Source organism: Saccopteryx bilineata, chromosome 4, assembly GCF_036850765.1.
Source record: "Saccopteryx bilineata isolate mSacBil1 chromosome 4, mSacBil1_pri_phased_curated, whole genome shotgun sequence".
Lineage (NCBI taxonomy): Eukaryota > Metazoa > Chordata > Mammalia > Chiroptera > Emballonuridae > Saccopteryx > Saccopteryx bilineata.
Window position 1 is genome coordinate 62,519,422 of NC_089493.1, and position 16,386 is coordinate 62,535,807.

A 16,386-nucleotide genomic window follows, 5' to 3' on the forward strand; every position below is an offset into this window, starting at 1 on the left:
ATCACTGTTGTGTCACATGGGCCATCACCTGTACCTCTGAAAATAGGAAACAGCCTGAGTGGAGGGGGCTGGAGAGCCTGGCTCCCTGCATCCTGTCTCCCACGGGGCGCCGGATACCCCACTGGAAGCCCGCTTCCACCCTCTCCATCCCCTCCCTCAACCAGACTGTTCAGGGGAGAAACACTTTCCTGTCCTGGCAAGAGGAAGACCTTACCCTGCCTCTGTGAGGGTGAGTGGGGAAGACGCCCCATGACAGGGTACTCCGAACTTTCCAGGTTTCCTTGCAGAGTTCGACACAGCCACCTCTAACGTGGTCAATGTGTTTACATCAGACTGTGGATATTCTATGTTATTTATGTCATTTTATTTCATTGTGCTTAAAATCCCACAGGGTACCAACACATGCAAACATGCCAGGAGGTAACACTCCATAAGACAGCACTTTTTGGCCTGACCAGGTGGTGGCACAGTGGATAGGGCGTCAGACTGGGATGCGGAGGACTGAGGTTCAAGACCCCTAGACCGCCAGCTTGAGCGCGGGCTCATCTGGTTTGAGCAAAGCTCACCAGCTTGGACCCAAGGTCGCTGGCTTGAGCAAGAGGTTACTCGGTCTGCTATAGCCCCACGGTCAAGGCACATACGAGAAAGCAATCAATGAACAACTAAAGTGCCACAACGAAAAACTGATGATTGATGCTTCTCGTCTCTCTCCTTTCCTGTCTGTCTGTCCCTATTTATCCCTCTCTCTGCCTCTCTCTCTGTCTCTGTAAAAAAATAAAATAAATTTTTTTAAAAGGCAGCACTATTTGTTATAAATACTTAACTAAAATAAAGCCTCCCCAGTTCAGCTGGCCTGGCATATCATTCAGGCCAGTATGAAGTAGGATCAGAATAGATCTCCAATTCAGCCAACTAAAAACTAAAATAAATCTCACTATTTAGCCTTGTACTTTCATTCATTCACTTATTTTTCCATCTATTCATTTACTAATCCAGTGATAAACATATCAAGTATGTTGTATGGCATCGTGTTGAGTACTTTGAATGTGTCAATTACCATCTTTGGGCTGTAGGAAATTCAAGGATGTGTGAGCATTGTCCCTTCCTCAGGAGAAGGTCTAGTAGGGCAGTGGAGAACAGGGATAGGGCTGCATGAAAGAATTCTTCATTTGGAGCCTAAGATGGTAGGAGAAGATGTGAGGCAAGGAAGATGGTGAGGAAGGGTGTTGAGCTTCCCTAAGACAAATATACACAGAACTTTGGTTGCTGTGAATTTCACCATTAAATGTTATCCCAAATTTTAAAAATGTCACTGAAGTGTAGTGTAGTAGGCAGAGCATCCCACGATGCCATATGACAGTCAGACTGTAAATGGTACTGGACATCGTGAGCAAACAAGAGATGAAGGCAAGGAGCATAGTTCTGCACAAATGAGGCCCAATAAGTATTTGTTGAAGAATGAGTGGGTGCTTGGAGCTCTTTCAGAGTGGCAGAAGAAATGGGGATCTCTGGAAAAGAGAGGAATTGGGACCTTGTGAAGTTTGGAAAACGTTTGGAATACCCACACTGGGAATCCAATGGAAATAAGCAAATGTTGGATGAAATGATTGTCAGGCTACTCCACATCATTAGCTGTCAGAGAAATGCAAATCAAAACCATAATAGGAGACCACTTCACAAGTACTAGAATGGCTACAATCAAAAAGACACAGCAGGCCCTGGTCGGTAGGCTCAGTGGTAAAGCGTCGGCCTGGCGTGCAGAGGTCCCGGGTTCGATTCCCGGTCAGGGCACACAGGAGAACCGCCCATCTGCTTCTCCACCCCTCCCCCTCTCCTTCCTCTCTGTCTCTCTCTTCCCCTCCCGCAGCCAAAGCTCCATTGGAGCAAAGATGGCCCGGGCACTAGGGATGGCTCCTTGGCCTCTGCCCCAGGCGCTAGAGTGGCTCTGGTCGCAGCAGAGCGATGCCCCGGAGGGGCAGAGCATCGCCCCCTGGTGGGCAGAGCGTTGCCCCCTGGTGGGCGTGCCTGGTGGATCCCGGTGGGGTGCATGCGGGAGTCTGTCTGACTGTCTCTCCCCGTTTCCAGCTTCAGAAAAATACAAAAAAAAAAAAAAAGTGGAAACAACTCAACTGTCTACCAACTGATAAATGAATAAGCAAATTGTGGTATATTCATACAATGAAATATTGCTTTATCATAAAGAGGAATAAAGTGCTAATTCGTGCTATGTGGATGAACCTTGGAAATACGTTACTTGGGGGGGAAAAACCAGTCGTGAATGACCACATATCATATGGTTTCATTTACATGAAATGTCCAGAATAGGCTGATCAAAAGAAAAAAATAAAAGTAGATTTGTGGTTGCCTGGGGTTGAAGGGGCTTGGGGGAAAATGGAGATTGACTGAAAATGGTATTGTGTTTCTTTTGAAAGTCATAAAAATGTTCTTAAATTGATTGTGCTGATAGTTGTGTCACTCTGTGAATATACTCAAACCTATACATTTGTATGGCATGTGAATTCCATCTCAATAAAGCTGCTATAAAAAAAAATTAAAAACAGCACTGACGCACACATTTGTAGATGAAACTTTTACACACACATGCACACACACTGATAGCCAGGCCATGAGAGGTCCCGTTGGGGAGTATGATGACTCCATAGCATAGACAGGCAGTCTGATTCTTGAGCTTTCTCTGAGAAGCACTAATGGACAGGTGAAAAGACAGAACCAATAATGGCTAGTGATAGCTAACATTACTGAGAGCACCTGTGTGCTAGTACACATATCGTATTTTTTGTTCCCTAAGGCACACTTTTTTCCCCAAAAAGTGGAGGGGAAAATGCCCATGTGTCTTATGGAACAAAAAATACAGTATTTTATTAAATATTTTAACACACCATTTGGTTCAGATTTTTTTTTCTTCTTATTTTCCCCCTTAAAACCCTAGGTGTGTCTTATGGTCAGTTGCATCTTATGGAGCTAAAAATACAGTATATACAATGTGTACCTATATACACAGTGTATCTACACACACAGTTATATATCACATCCTTCTCAGTGAGGTAAATGCTTTCACAAACAGCAGTTTACAGTTAAGTAAGTTGAGTTCTGGAAAGATGAAGTAACCTGCCCACAATCGTACTGGTTATAAGGAAGGTGTGGGACACAGCCCAGGCAGCCTTCCCCTGTGCACAGGCCCTTAACTTCTGGTCAATGCTGCCTTCCTTACGGGTTGGGGCTGGAGACACAGGTCAAGGAGAGTGTGATGTTGAGCACACTGGGAGGGCCCAGACACCTGTGGTCTCCATGAGGGTAAAGAACTGGTTCAGGGCCCTGGCCGGTTGGCTCAGCGGTAGAGCGTCGGCCTGGCGTGCAGGAGTCCTGGGTTCGATTCCCGGCCAGGGCACACAGGAGAAGCGCCCATTTGCTTCTCCACCCCTCCGCCGCGCTTTCCTCTCTGTCTCTCTCTTCCCCTCCCGCAGCCAAGGCTCCATTGGAGCAAAGATGGCCCAGGCGCTGGGGATGGCTCTTTGGCCTCTGCCCCAGGCGCTGGAGTGGCTCTGGTCGCAATAGAGCGACGCCCCGGAGGGGCAGAGCATCGCCCCGTGGTGGGCGTGCCGGGTGGATCCCGGTCGGGCGCATGCGGGAGTCTGTCTGACTGTCTCTACCCGTTTCCAGCATCAGAAAAGTACAAAAAAAAAAAAAAACTGGTTCTGTGAGTATGGCAGTGGCATGCAGAGCTGCAGCATAAACTAAGAAATTTGTGGTTATGACATTTTCTTTGTCAAAAACAAGCAAAAGTTTATTTAGAAAAGCAAAAGTTTATTTAGAAAGTCACAATGGTAGGAGAAGTGAGCCAGCTGGGCTGAGTGGGCTCAGGGAACAAGTTACAGAAGCAGAAGAAGGAGTGAAGCCTGTGGTTATGACTCTTAGTTCTTAGAGATGGGATAGTTTAAAGCTTGGTACATTCCAAGGTGTAGAGTAAGCAGGTCTGACCAAAGCTCATGGGGATTGGTCATGGAGCTCTGACGGTGATGACAGTTGTTCATGATCCCAGATGGAAGAACAACTGAGGTCTTCCAAATGCCAAAATTCTATGAACTTCGGAGGAATGTACATGCCAAGGACGTACTCCTGGGGGAACATTAAGGGAAACTCTGTCACTTACCAACCAAATGTGAAGACAAAACATGCAAGACCAGGACCCTGAAAATACAACTACCGTATTTTTCACTCCATAAGATGCACCTGACCATAAGACACACCTAGGGTTTTAAGGAGAAAAATAAGAAAAAAAAATATTCTGAACCAAATGGTATGTTAAAATATTTAATGAAATATACCACAATAATATTTCAACAATGTAAACTCAACAGCGGTATTAACAACCATTAGCCTTATTAACAAATGAGAAGAGACTTTAATGTTCAAATACTCTTCTAGTTGTCTGGGAACCCGCAGCAGCTAAAAAAAAAATGAACATTCACTCCATAAGACACACTTCTAGGGGAAAAAAAGTGAGTCTTATGAAGCAAAAAATATGGTACTTTTGTCAATGGTTTCCAAACTTTCCATCACCAGTTACATCTTATAAGTAATTAAATTAAATTGTTCTCAACATTTTCATTAATCACATAGATTTACCATTGTAAATTAGCTGAGATCACCCACCTTGCCCAGCTGGGTTGCTGGAAGCCCCGAGTCAGGAAACTCTGATCTCAGCAGTCACAGCAGCAGTACTGGGGAAGAAGTAGGATTTCTTCCAATCAAGCGTTTCAGAGCAGTAGAATAGCCTGCAGGTCCCCGGAGGACATCTGCAGGCACCTTAGGGTACACAAGCCTTATGTTAAGAACATTGTCCTCACATTGTCCCTATGGTTAGGGTTGGCTTGTTGTAGAAGGTTGAGGCAGATGAGGATTGAGCCAGGGTTTGGGACTTTACCTAGAGGACAAGGTGCTACTAAATTAATTGATTAAATGAAGGCTAAGGCATAGAGAGTACATTAACACCTCTCCCCAGCTTTCCAGAGTAGTGCCAAGGCTATGTAATTTTATTATTTTTGATAAAGGCTATGAATGCATGAGGTCCACAGTCTAGATTGGTGATGACCAATAGAAATAAAATGAGAACCATTTTTGTAATTTTTCATTTTTTAAGGCCCTGGCTGGTTGGCTCAGTGGTAGAGCATTGGCCCAGCATGTGGATATCCCAGGTTCAATTCCTGATCAGGGCACACAGGAGAAGCAACCAACTGCTTCTCCACCATTCCCCGCCCCCTTCTCTCTCTACCTCTCTCTCTTCCTCTCCCACAGCCATGGCTCAATTGTTCAAGCGCATTGGCCCTGGGCACTGAGAATGGCTCTGTGGAACCTTCACCTCAGGCGCTAAAGGTGGCTAGGTTGTGAGCATGGCCCCAGATGTGTAGAACATCGGCCCCAAACAGGGTTGCTGGGTGGATTCCAGTTGGAGTGCATGTGAGACTCTATCTCTCTATCTCCTCTCATCTCACTTGGAAAAAGAAGAAAAAATTTTTTTAAGAATTATATTTTTAAAAAGTAAAAAGAAACTGATGAAATTGATTCTAATTATACTATTTTTTATTTAAGCCAAACTATCCAAAATATTATTTCAATATTAATATTAATGTTACCATTAGTAATAAATAGCAATGAGATGTTTTATATTTGAGAGGTATTAAGTCTTCAAAATCTACTATGTATTTTACACTCACAGCACATTTCAACTAGGACTGGCTACAGATCAAATGTTCAATAGCCCAGCTAAGAAGAGGAGGAGCCAGAACTGGGATGCCTTCCTCAGACTCCAAGTCAATGCTGCCCCCTGCCACTGCACAAGTTCTACATTTGTTCCAACACAGGTAAACAACTTCTCTGAAGATACCATTAAAGACCTCCCAGTTCAGCCACCCATCCAAGGGTGGCTGCCTGTTGTAGCCTGGGGTCCACCAGGGCATCCCAACATAAGACAAAGCCCTCAGGGAAGCCAGTGCCCAGGCCTAAACCACATTCACCAGATGCACCCCTTGAGCTCCGCAAAGAGCCCGTGCTTCCCACTGGATCTCCCTTAAGACTTTTTAGAGCTGGCTCTCATGTTGGGTTTACAGTGGTCCCTCGTCTATCACGGGGGTAAGGTTCCGCGATAGGCGAAAATCGGCGAAGTAGTGACCTTACATTTATTTTATTATATATATATATGTAATATATATATATATAATATATATATATTAAGGCTTTATAAACCCTCCCCGTACTCTTATAAACCTTCTCAATTTTTTAGGCTAGAAAATGCTTATTTTACCACAAAAATAATTAAAATAATAAATATGTAAAAATACCTATATACCGCAAAATCCCGCAATATAGCAAAAAATCCACGATACAGAATTAGATATATACAATTTTAAAATCCACAATACAGTGAGACCGCAGGAAGTGAACCACGGTACAAGGAACGACTGTATCTCATCACTTCTCAGGTGTCTATCTAGCTGCTCCATTCAGGTACAAATTCAGTGGCTATTTTCTACTTTGTCTAGGAATCAGGCAGGCAGGGGTAAGCACAGAGAAACAATGGAAAGAACTTCCCAGGTTCCCTCTGGTGCCCCAGTTCCTGGTTCAAGTTCCTTGCCCTTGGGCTTTGTGAGACATCCTTCCCACCCTAGAACAAGTTCTCCTGGTCACGGTAATCCCAATGGGCTCTGGGTGCTTGCAGTAACAGCCCAGCTTCACCCAGAGGCCATGGAGCACATTCCTGTCTGGTTCCTCTCTAGACAGCAGCGGGGTCTCTCCAGGCTCTTCCCACACCCCCTCAGCATTTCTGGGAAATTTTGTAAAGTCCCATCACAACCCTATTTCAGGGAGAAGGCAGAGAAGGACATGCAATCCCCCTCTGGATGGTCTGCCGAAAGCGCTGGGTTCCGTGCTCCTGCTGTGTCCTCTATGCTATGCTCGAGGCCTCTGTGTGCCTCTGTCCTGTCTCTCCTGTGAGTCACAGGCTGCCCCTCGGGTCTTCCCTGATCCTCAGCTGGTATCCCACGCCTCTTGCTCTGCATTCTCACACCCTTCACTGGCCCCATGGTTAGCTCTTACTTCTTTCTGCATTGCTCTAATCAGGAAGTTGACTTCATGCTCAACTCCTTTACTTGGTTGTGGGTTCCTTGATAAAGGCATCATCAATCACCTTTCTCTCCCCTCCAGTTTCTCCTACCCCCCTCTCTGCCTGTGCCCGATAAGTAGTAGGTATTCCATACAGGCTTATTGAGGGCAAGCAGGACAGGATGGAAGGAGAAAGCTAGGAAGGGAGGACAGAAAAGAAGTTTCCTTAGGCCAGTCATTTAGAGTACAAGGTAACATCTCATCACATTAAATTCTGGGTGAGACTTGGCTCCAGCAAGACCTCCCCCAAGGAAACTCAGCCAGCCATTGTTCCTGTCATCCAAAATGCAGCCACTATGATGCAGACAGTGGCAGCCCAGCCATGGCATCCTTTGGAGAGAAAGCAACAGGCAACCCCCATCCTTCAGACTCTGAACCCTCTCCTGCAGTTCCAACTTGTTATTGCATCTGCATCTGCTGTGATGCTCATGTCTGTGTGCAGGACGAAGATAGCTGTTAAGAGGGATGTGGACATTCAAGAATTGAATCCAACATACCTGGAGATTTAGAAAATGGACATAATGCCAAGCAAATGTTTTGTGAGAGCCTAGTTATTTCAGTGGTTAGCAAAATAAGAACAGACCATATCCTCATGGAGTGTGAAGATTGTTGGATCATTTGCATGAAGCAGATTTTTTTTAAATCTTCTTTTTTTCTTTTCTTTTCTTTTTTTCTTTATTCATTTTTAGAGAGGAGAGACAGAGACAGAGAGAGAGAAGGGGGGAGGAGCTGGAAGCATCAACTCCCATATGTGCCTTGACCAGGCAAGCCCAGGGTTTCGAACCGGCGACCTCAGCATTTCCAGGTCAACGCATTATCCACTGCGCCACCACAGGTCAGGCGCATGAAGCAGATTTTAAAGAAAATCAGAGTCTAAAGGCAAATAAACATTAAGTATTTACTTTAAAAGGCAAAATTGCAATAATACAAAGAGGCCTGACTTCAGATAGATCAAGTTCAAATACTAATTCTGCAACTACTAGCTATTGACTTTATTAAAAAGAAATCACAGTTACACATGCATGATTTTAAAAGTCCAATAGCCTGAAACCAATAGTACCAAATCATATATATACACATACATACATACATACATATGTGTGTATATATGGTTATATATACACACATATATATACATATATATGGTAATATAACCATATAATACATATATAGTATATATAACCATTTGTATGTTATATACAGTATATATATGACTATATATCAGGGGTCGGGAAACTTTTTGGCTGAGAGAGCCATGAATGCCACATATTTTTAAATGTAATTCCATGAGAGCCATACAATGACCTGTGTATGTTACACATTATCCAATAAAAATTTGGTGTTGTCCCAAAGGACAGCTGTGATTGGCTCTAGCCACCCGCAACCGTGAACATGAGCAGTAGGAAATGAATGGATTGTAATACATGAGAATGTTTTATATTTTTAACGTTATTATTTTTTTTATTAAAGATTTGTCTGAGAGTCTGACTAGGCGCAGTAGATAGAGCGTCGGACTGGGATGCGGAAGACCCAGGTTCGAGACCCCGAGGTCACCAGCTTGAGCATGGGCTCATCTGGTTTGAGCAAAAATTCACCAGCTTAGACCCAAGGTCACTGGCTCAAGCAAAGGGTTACTCGGTCTGCTGAAGGCCCATGGTCAAGGCACATATGAGAAAGCAATCAATGAACAACTAAGGTGTCGCAATGCGCAACAAAAAACTAATGATTGATAATTCTCATCTCTACGTTCCTGTCTGTCTGTCCCTGTCTATCCCTCTCTCTGACTCTCACTCTGTCTCTGTAAAAAAATTAAATTAAATTAAAATTTAAAAAAAAAAAGATTTATCTGAGAGCCAGATGCAGCCATCAAAAAAGCCACATCTGGCTCACGAGCCATAGGTTCCCGACCCCTGATATATATATACCATGTTTTGCCTATAAACATACCTATGGTAAAGTTGAACTTACAAATTAGACACAGTAAGAAATTACCAATAATTAATAATAAAATAGAATAATTATGACAATATACTATAATAAATTTTTGTTAATGTGGCCTTTCTCTCTCTTAACCAATCTTATAACCAAGATAGCTATTAAGTGATGAACAGGCATGTATATATACTGTATGGATACGCTGGACAAAGGATGAATCACATCCCAGGCAGGACAAAGCAGGATGGCAAGAGATTTCATCACACTACTCAGCACGCAATTTAAAACTTATGAATTGTTGATTTCTGGAATTTTCCTTTTAATATTTTCAGACCACAGTTGACCAAGGGTAACTAAAACCATGAAAAACGAAACCACAGATAAGGGGAGACTATTGTATATTCAAATAACACAATTATATGGCTTCATCTAGATTTTGTTTTATTTTGGAGCTTATCTATTAACTTTCCATATGGAAGCTGAAATTCTGGTCTCTTAAATCTCCCTGTTCACTCCTTCTTCCATTTTCCAAATAGAGCTGTATCATAATTTTGGTTAAGTCAATATTCAGTGCTTATACCCTATTGCTGTGAGATTATTAGATCATAAAGTACACTATATAGTAATATTTTCTTATACAACTCCCTGGAGTTAACAATTATCACTTTTTCTTCATTATTTAACTTTAATGCAGTACTTATTTCTAACTCATCACTAGCATTACTTCAAAAGTAGCAATAATCGCCCTGGCCCTGTATCAGTGACGTCTGTTTCTGGAGACAGCCCTCCCCCAACTTCCTGGCACAGCCTTCGAACTCCTGCTCCAGCTGGCCTGCTTCCTCTCCAGGCCAGCCCCACGGTGTCACCCAGAGTCTTCCCTTCCCAACATCCTGGATTTCAACGGTGTATCACCTGCTTCCTTTATCTTATGTCTTCCTCTTTCTTGGATGACCTGTTACACCCAAGTGTAAATAGGAATTAAAGTTTTTTAAAACTTTGCATTTCTGAAACTGGCCTAATGCTTAGGATGTGTATAGAATTCTAGGTATAAAAAAATCCTTCTCTCTCACATTTTAAAGGTTCTCAGCATGGTTTTCTAGCAACAAGTGTTGCCTTTCCTGAAAAGTCTGATGTCATTCTGACTCCTGATGCCCCATTCTCTTCCTCCAGAAGTTTTTAGCTTCTCAAATGTCACGATCGCACCCTTGTGAAGGCTGTTTCCGTGGAGTGTGCTTGGCACTACGTGGGCCTTTTCCATCTAGACATCCAGGTCTTTCCGACATAAGGAAGTTTCTTGACTTCTGTCTTTGATACTTTTCTCCCCTCCATATGCTCTCTTTCCTCTAGAACACCTGTTATTTGGCTGTTAGACTGCCTGGACAGATCTTGTCATTTTATTATGTTTTCTCCTCTCCTGCTTTCCATCCGATTTATATTATTGTTCTACTTTCTGTGATTTCCTTAGCTTCATTTCTAACTCTTATTTAATTTTCTTTCTGCTCTCACACTACGAAGTTCCAAAGATTATTTCTGTTCTCTATTTCCTTATCACAACCTCTTGCCCCAGAGCGTGTATACTCTGGGGATCAACCAGTTACAGGACCTTGTTGTCATTACTATGGTAGTTGTCTCCTTCTGTTGCCTCGCCTGCTAATTTCCAAGTTCCCCTTGTTTCTTTGTGGGATTTTTTGTTTGTTTGTTTGTTTGTTTGTTTTTTGTCTCTGTCTTGGTTTCTCTCAAATGCCTGATGACCCTTCGCTGTTCACTCACATTTCAGAGCGGGGCACTGAGTGGCTTTGGGCAGCCCTTGGTGTGGCAGCAGGCGAGAGGGGAATGCACCGGAGTAAGTGATGAGCCCCGGGGTCAGTTGGCTTGTGACTGCCCAGCTTCTAGGGACTGTCATGTAATTGAAAAAAAAACAACGCATAAAGCCTGTCTACAAGCTGGTGTGATTATAAAATTAGGCAGCCGCTTTGGAAAACAGTTTGGCAGTCCCTCAAATGTTAGACGCACGGTTACCTGATGACCCAGCAATTCCATTCCTAGGTATAGACCTAAGAGCAGTGAGAACATATGTCCACACAAGAACATTATTCATAAGAGCCAAACAGCAGGAACTCAAATGTCCATCAACTGACGAATATACAAAGAAAGTGTGGCATAATCACACAATGGAACATTATAGGCTATAAAAGGAAGGAAGTGCCGATACATGCTACAGCACGAGTGAGCCTTGAAAACGTGCTCAGCTGAAATCGGGCTCTGAAGGAAAACAGAGTCGAAAGGCAAATAAATATTAACTATTTATTTCAAGAGGCAAAAATTAAGACAATAGGAAGAGATTTGGCTTTAGACAGAATCAGGTTCAAATACTGATTCTGTAACTACTGTCAGTTTCTACTTACATAAAATTTCCAGAAGAGGCAAATCTGTGGAGACAGAAAGCTCATCAGTGGTCACCAGGGCCTGGGGGAAGGAGGAAATGAGGAGTGACTGCTAATGGGTGCGGGATTTCTTTTAGGGGTAAGAAAAATGTTCTGAAATTAGATAGTAGAGATGGTTGCACAACTCGGTGAATGTCCTAAATAGGTGAATTTTATGATATATATATTATATCTCAATAAAACTGTTATTAAAAGAAAACACATGAAAACTTGAAGACTGCTATTTTTTCTTGTCTGTTTCCCAGCAGAGTTAGGCTCCCTCCCAGCACACCAAATACACATCAGTAAACAGCCTATCAGAAAGGGTGGAGATCTAGCAGGGTGGAGTAACCCACTCCACTGTGAGGCAGCCAAATGTCGTTTTTCTTTAATAACTGACCATGAGCCTGACCAGGCAGTGGCACAGAGGAGAGAGCATCGACTGCAATGTGGAGGACCCAGGTTCGAAACCCTGAGGTCCTGGCTTGCGCACGGGCTCATCTGGCTTGAGCATGGGCTCACCAGCTTGAGTGCGGGGTCGCTGGCTTGAGCGTGGGATCATGGACATGACCTCATGGTTGCTGGCTTGAGCCCAAAGGTTGCTGGGTTGAAGCCCAAGGTCACTGGCTTGAGCCAAGGTCGTTGGCTTGAGCAAGGGGTCACACAGTCTGCTGTAGCCCCCCCCCTCTGGTCAAGGCACACATGAGAAAGCAATCAATGAACAACTAAGGTGCTGCAACGAAAAATTGATGCCTCTCATCTCTCTCCCTTCCTGTCTGTCTGCCCCTCTCTCAGACTCTCTCTTCGTCCATGTCAATAAATAAATAAATAAATAACTGACCATGAACATGTGTAGGCATTTTCACTATACCCAGAAGAGCAGAATCAGAGGTGCTGAACCAGAACCCCAGGTTGCACCTCTGCCTTTGGTTGCCTGTTTGGGGAAGGAAGAAGGCCAGCCCTCACGAGGCCCCACCCTGACAGGCGTGTGGAGCAGGAAAAGAAATAGGGAAATACTGATGCTGATGGAAGAGTCAGAAGCACACCTACCCAGATGCTGCAATCACAGCGCTGGGTTCCCCCAGCCAGGTGAGGAAACAGAATGGAGAAAGCCTACTCTGATGCCAGACCTTTCAGATGGGTCTCTCCCTGACCAGTCCTATCTTCTGCTGCCAATTTCACCCCTGTATACACAGCATCTAGCAAAACACCAGCATATGTCGGAGCTGAATATATTTATTTAATAAATTAATAGCAACACCACTCGTGACAGCAAACAAAAAGAAACAAATGTCTTACAACAGACTATTGGTTCACATATATGAACCAATAGGATGATGACATTCCTATAATTAGGCAAGTTATTTAATCTTTTTATGCTTGAAAATTTTTATTTTTATTTTTTTTTGCTAAAATGCAGAGAATAATGGCACCTATCTCATAGGGTTGTAATAAGGATTTAAATGAGCTTAGATATGTAACCTCCTAGCATATACCAAGCACAAAATAAATGTTAACTATTATTATTATTTCATGGAATACTGTTCAACTGTTAAAACCATGTAGAGAAAATATGTCTTTATACATGGAGAAAGTCATGATAATTTGAAAATAATTCATGTAATAGTATAAACAGTATGATTACAAATTTTATAAAATAAACATACATATTGAGGGGAAAAAAATCCAAGACAATATACATTAAACTATTTACTTCTAGATAGTAAAACCAATGGCGACTTTCCTCCTCCCCGCCCTCCTTCTTCTCTTTCTTGTTTGTAGTATTATTATTACTCTTTATTTATCTGTATTTTTTTTAACAAAAACGCATAAATTATTTAAGTGAAAAAGTTAATAAAGATTCCACATGAACACACAAAAAAGGCATTTGACACAATTCCTTTTGGGGAGATATTATTCCAGGAAATAATCCCGAATACTAAAGAAAATATTGCCTATAGAATTAGGTAAAGTGTATTTTTTTGTGCATTATAAGATAATATATACTGATTTAAAAAGATGTTCAGAATGTTTTAAAATATTAGAGATATGTTTTAAAATATTAGAAAATGCTAGCCATGTTAAGTAAATTAACTAGCATAAAAGTAACATGTATCTGATCTCAAGCATATAAGGAACCAGAATACATATCCTAAAGAGAACAGACTAGAAAGAACGAGAGGAGACTATTACCAGGGAAAATGGGTCAGCAGCAGAAGGCGTGTTTGCCTCACTGTCCTCAGTGGACTCAAGTTAACTCCACTTCTCACCTTTTGACCAAAACAGTGTCGATTCTTTTTCAATGATTCAGAGATCAGCTTAGAAACCTCTAGATTTTCTAGCCTTATCCTCCCTGGGGTGGAGGGTTGCCTTATAATGTAAAAGTAAAATCGTTAAATCTATTCAGTCCAGGAACAGAAAGGCCCAGAGGAAATGTGCTTTCTGTTTACTAAATCATAAAGTTTAGGTAAATATAGTCCTGATCATTTCTCAAAATGTGAGACAAATAAAACTCCTTCCAATTCCATCAACATTTACGAGGTACCTCCTACAGAGATGAGTAATGAGACGGCAGCCTTCGCTCTGGAGGAGCTCCACTGGGTGGTAGAGAGAGTATCAACTGCATTCAACTAACCACATCTGAGAAGGGTTACAATGGAACAGAGAGGGTTGTGAGCCCCGAAAAGGGAGCAGTCTGGATTTGAAGAATCAGAAAAGGCTTCATACCGGTTCATACTGGCGCTTAGACTTGAAGCAGGGGTACCATTTTGGCTGCTGGTGGATTAAATTGTCAGATCCCAAGTAGAAATGACATCCTTCATGCAGCAACTAGTAGGCAGTATGTGTAGCTAATTATTTTTAGAGCTCTGTACTGGTTCCTGAAAGGGTTATTGTCAACCAAATGGTCATTGGTGCTGCTGACAGGGACAACCTTTGTACGAAGGAGCAGGCATTGCAGACATCTGGTGGAGTGGGGGTGGGGGAGGTGGGAGGATGCCATCTCACTCAGAATGACACCTTGCTAATTCCAGCCTTTTGTCCTGGGCAGGGTGATCTCTGCTGAGAGACGGTAGGCAGTGCACCATGAGGTATGGTTTGAGAAGCTCAGGAGGACCATAGCCACAGCCTAACCTGTCCATTCTGGATGAATCCATTCCCTTTCCAAGCTCTATACCTGACCCTCCGACAGAAACTTTGTTCGAGGTGATCTTGAGAACCCGTCCGTATACTCTACTTAGCAGAGGGTGTTTGGGGTAGACGTGGGAGTGGGGACATTCAGAAGAAGGAACAAGATCTAAGTCACCAAGCATCTCCTTCTACAATGTGTTATTGCATGTTAGAGAGCTTCCGGTTGTGGTTAGTTTGCAAGGTCTTTGGTAGCAAAGACCTACATCAAAGGCTCACAGAAACAGCTTCCACTGCCTCTGCCTGAGGAAGCCAGGTTTGGCCACTGTGGTGCCTGCGGTGCTCTCTGCTGCCATCCAGTGGACTTACTGAGAAAGGTCAAGTGGAAAATTAATCCAGAGGTTCTCGGTGTGGTCCCCATAGCAGCAGCAGCAGCAACAGCAAATTTTTGGCTTTCCTGAAAATTTGGAAGTGAGGCCAGCAGTCTACATTGTAATAAGCTTTCCAGGTGATTCTGGTTTATGATTTTTAAATTTCTGGTCTAGACTAAATAGAAATTTGTACCCTAGGATGTTTAATATGAATAATCAGAGAATTCTCAATTGGGAGAAGCTAATTCTTCTTATTGATGATCAAAGATCATACCTTTCATAAGAATTAAATTTCACTGACTACTTTTAAAAAAATATTTATTTCCTCAAAAGGGCAGGAAGACATACAACCAACTCTTCTGTTTGTTATCCAGAATCTCCTGCCTATAGACATCCACTGCTTGCCTGTTTCTGAGAGCGACAGCAAGATCTTCCAAAAGTACAGTCCCAAAGCCTCACCTTCAAATACTACTAAACTCTAATGCCAGCCGATGCTCTGAATCCAGCTGGCACCCATGTGTTCACTCTATTCTCTCCATCAGCCAAGGATGCACCCATCTGTACAATTAAAATGAAAAAGGCTGAAACATCGCACCCACTTTAAGGACCTCTCAAACACCCCTTCCCCATGAATTCTTCCCTAATTTCCCAAGCCATAATGATCTTTCCCCTCATGAACCCCCTCACACTTCAGCTATGTATATCTCTTTTGGAGCTTTAGACTCTGTCCCTTGTTTTTTAGTTCTTAGTGGACATTTCTTTTCCCTGTGAGGTCCAGGGACTGAGTCCTGCTCATCTCTATAGGCCAGTGCCAAGTTGGTGCACAGTGAATGTCCTTTGAAAGGTGTAAACGAGTAGCTTCGGATTTCTCGCAAGATAGAAGCTTACAATGAATGTTGCAATTAAAATCAGTGCAATGCAAACATTACAATATAAAGATAACTTAGGAACCCCAGATGGCCTGGGCCAGGCTGGGAAGACAATGGTTGTTATTGTCCAAAGGCCTCTTTGAAACTCCACCACTGATAAGGGCCCTGGATACCCAGTGCCCACTAACCTACCATGCATGCCCTATCAGGGCCAGAGTGGCCACCAACGCCCCCTGCTGGCCACCACAGCTGTTGTGCCAGGGCTCGCTGCATGTAGCCCCGTGAATTCTTCCATGCTAGCAGCCTCTTAGCTCCTTCAGGAGCCCACCTGAGAACCCAGAAGCCCTCAGAAAATTTCATCTTTCCAGCAACCTCCAGCACGTGGTTGGGAAGGTTGCCTCCCAGAGACCCCAAGACTTTGGTCCAGCTCTTCTGTTGCCATCTCAGGCAGATAGGGTCAACCTGTAATTTCTCTCCCCACAG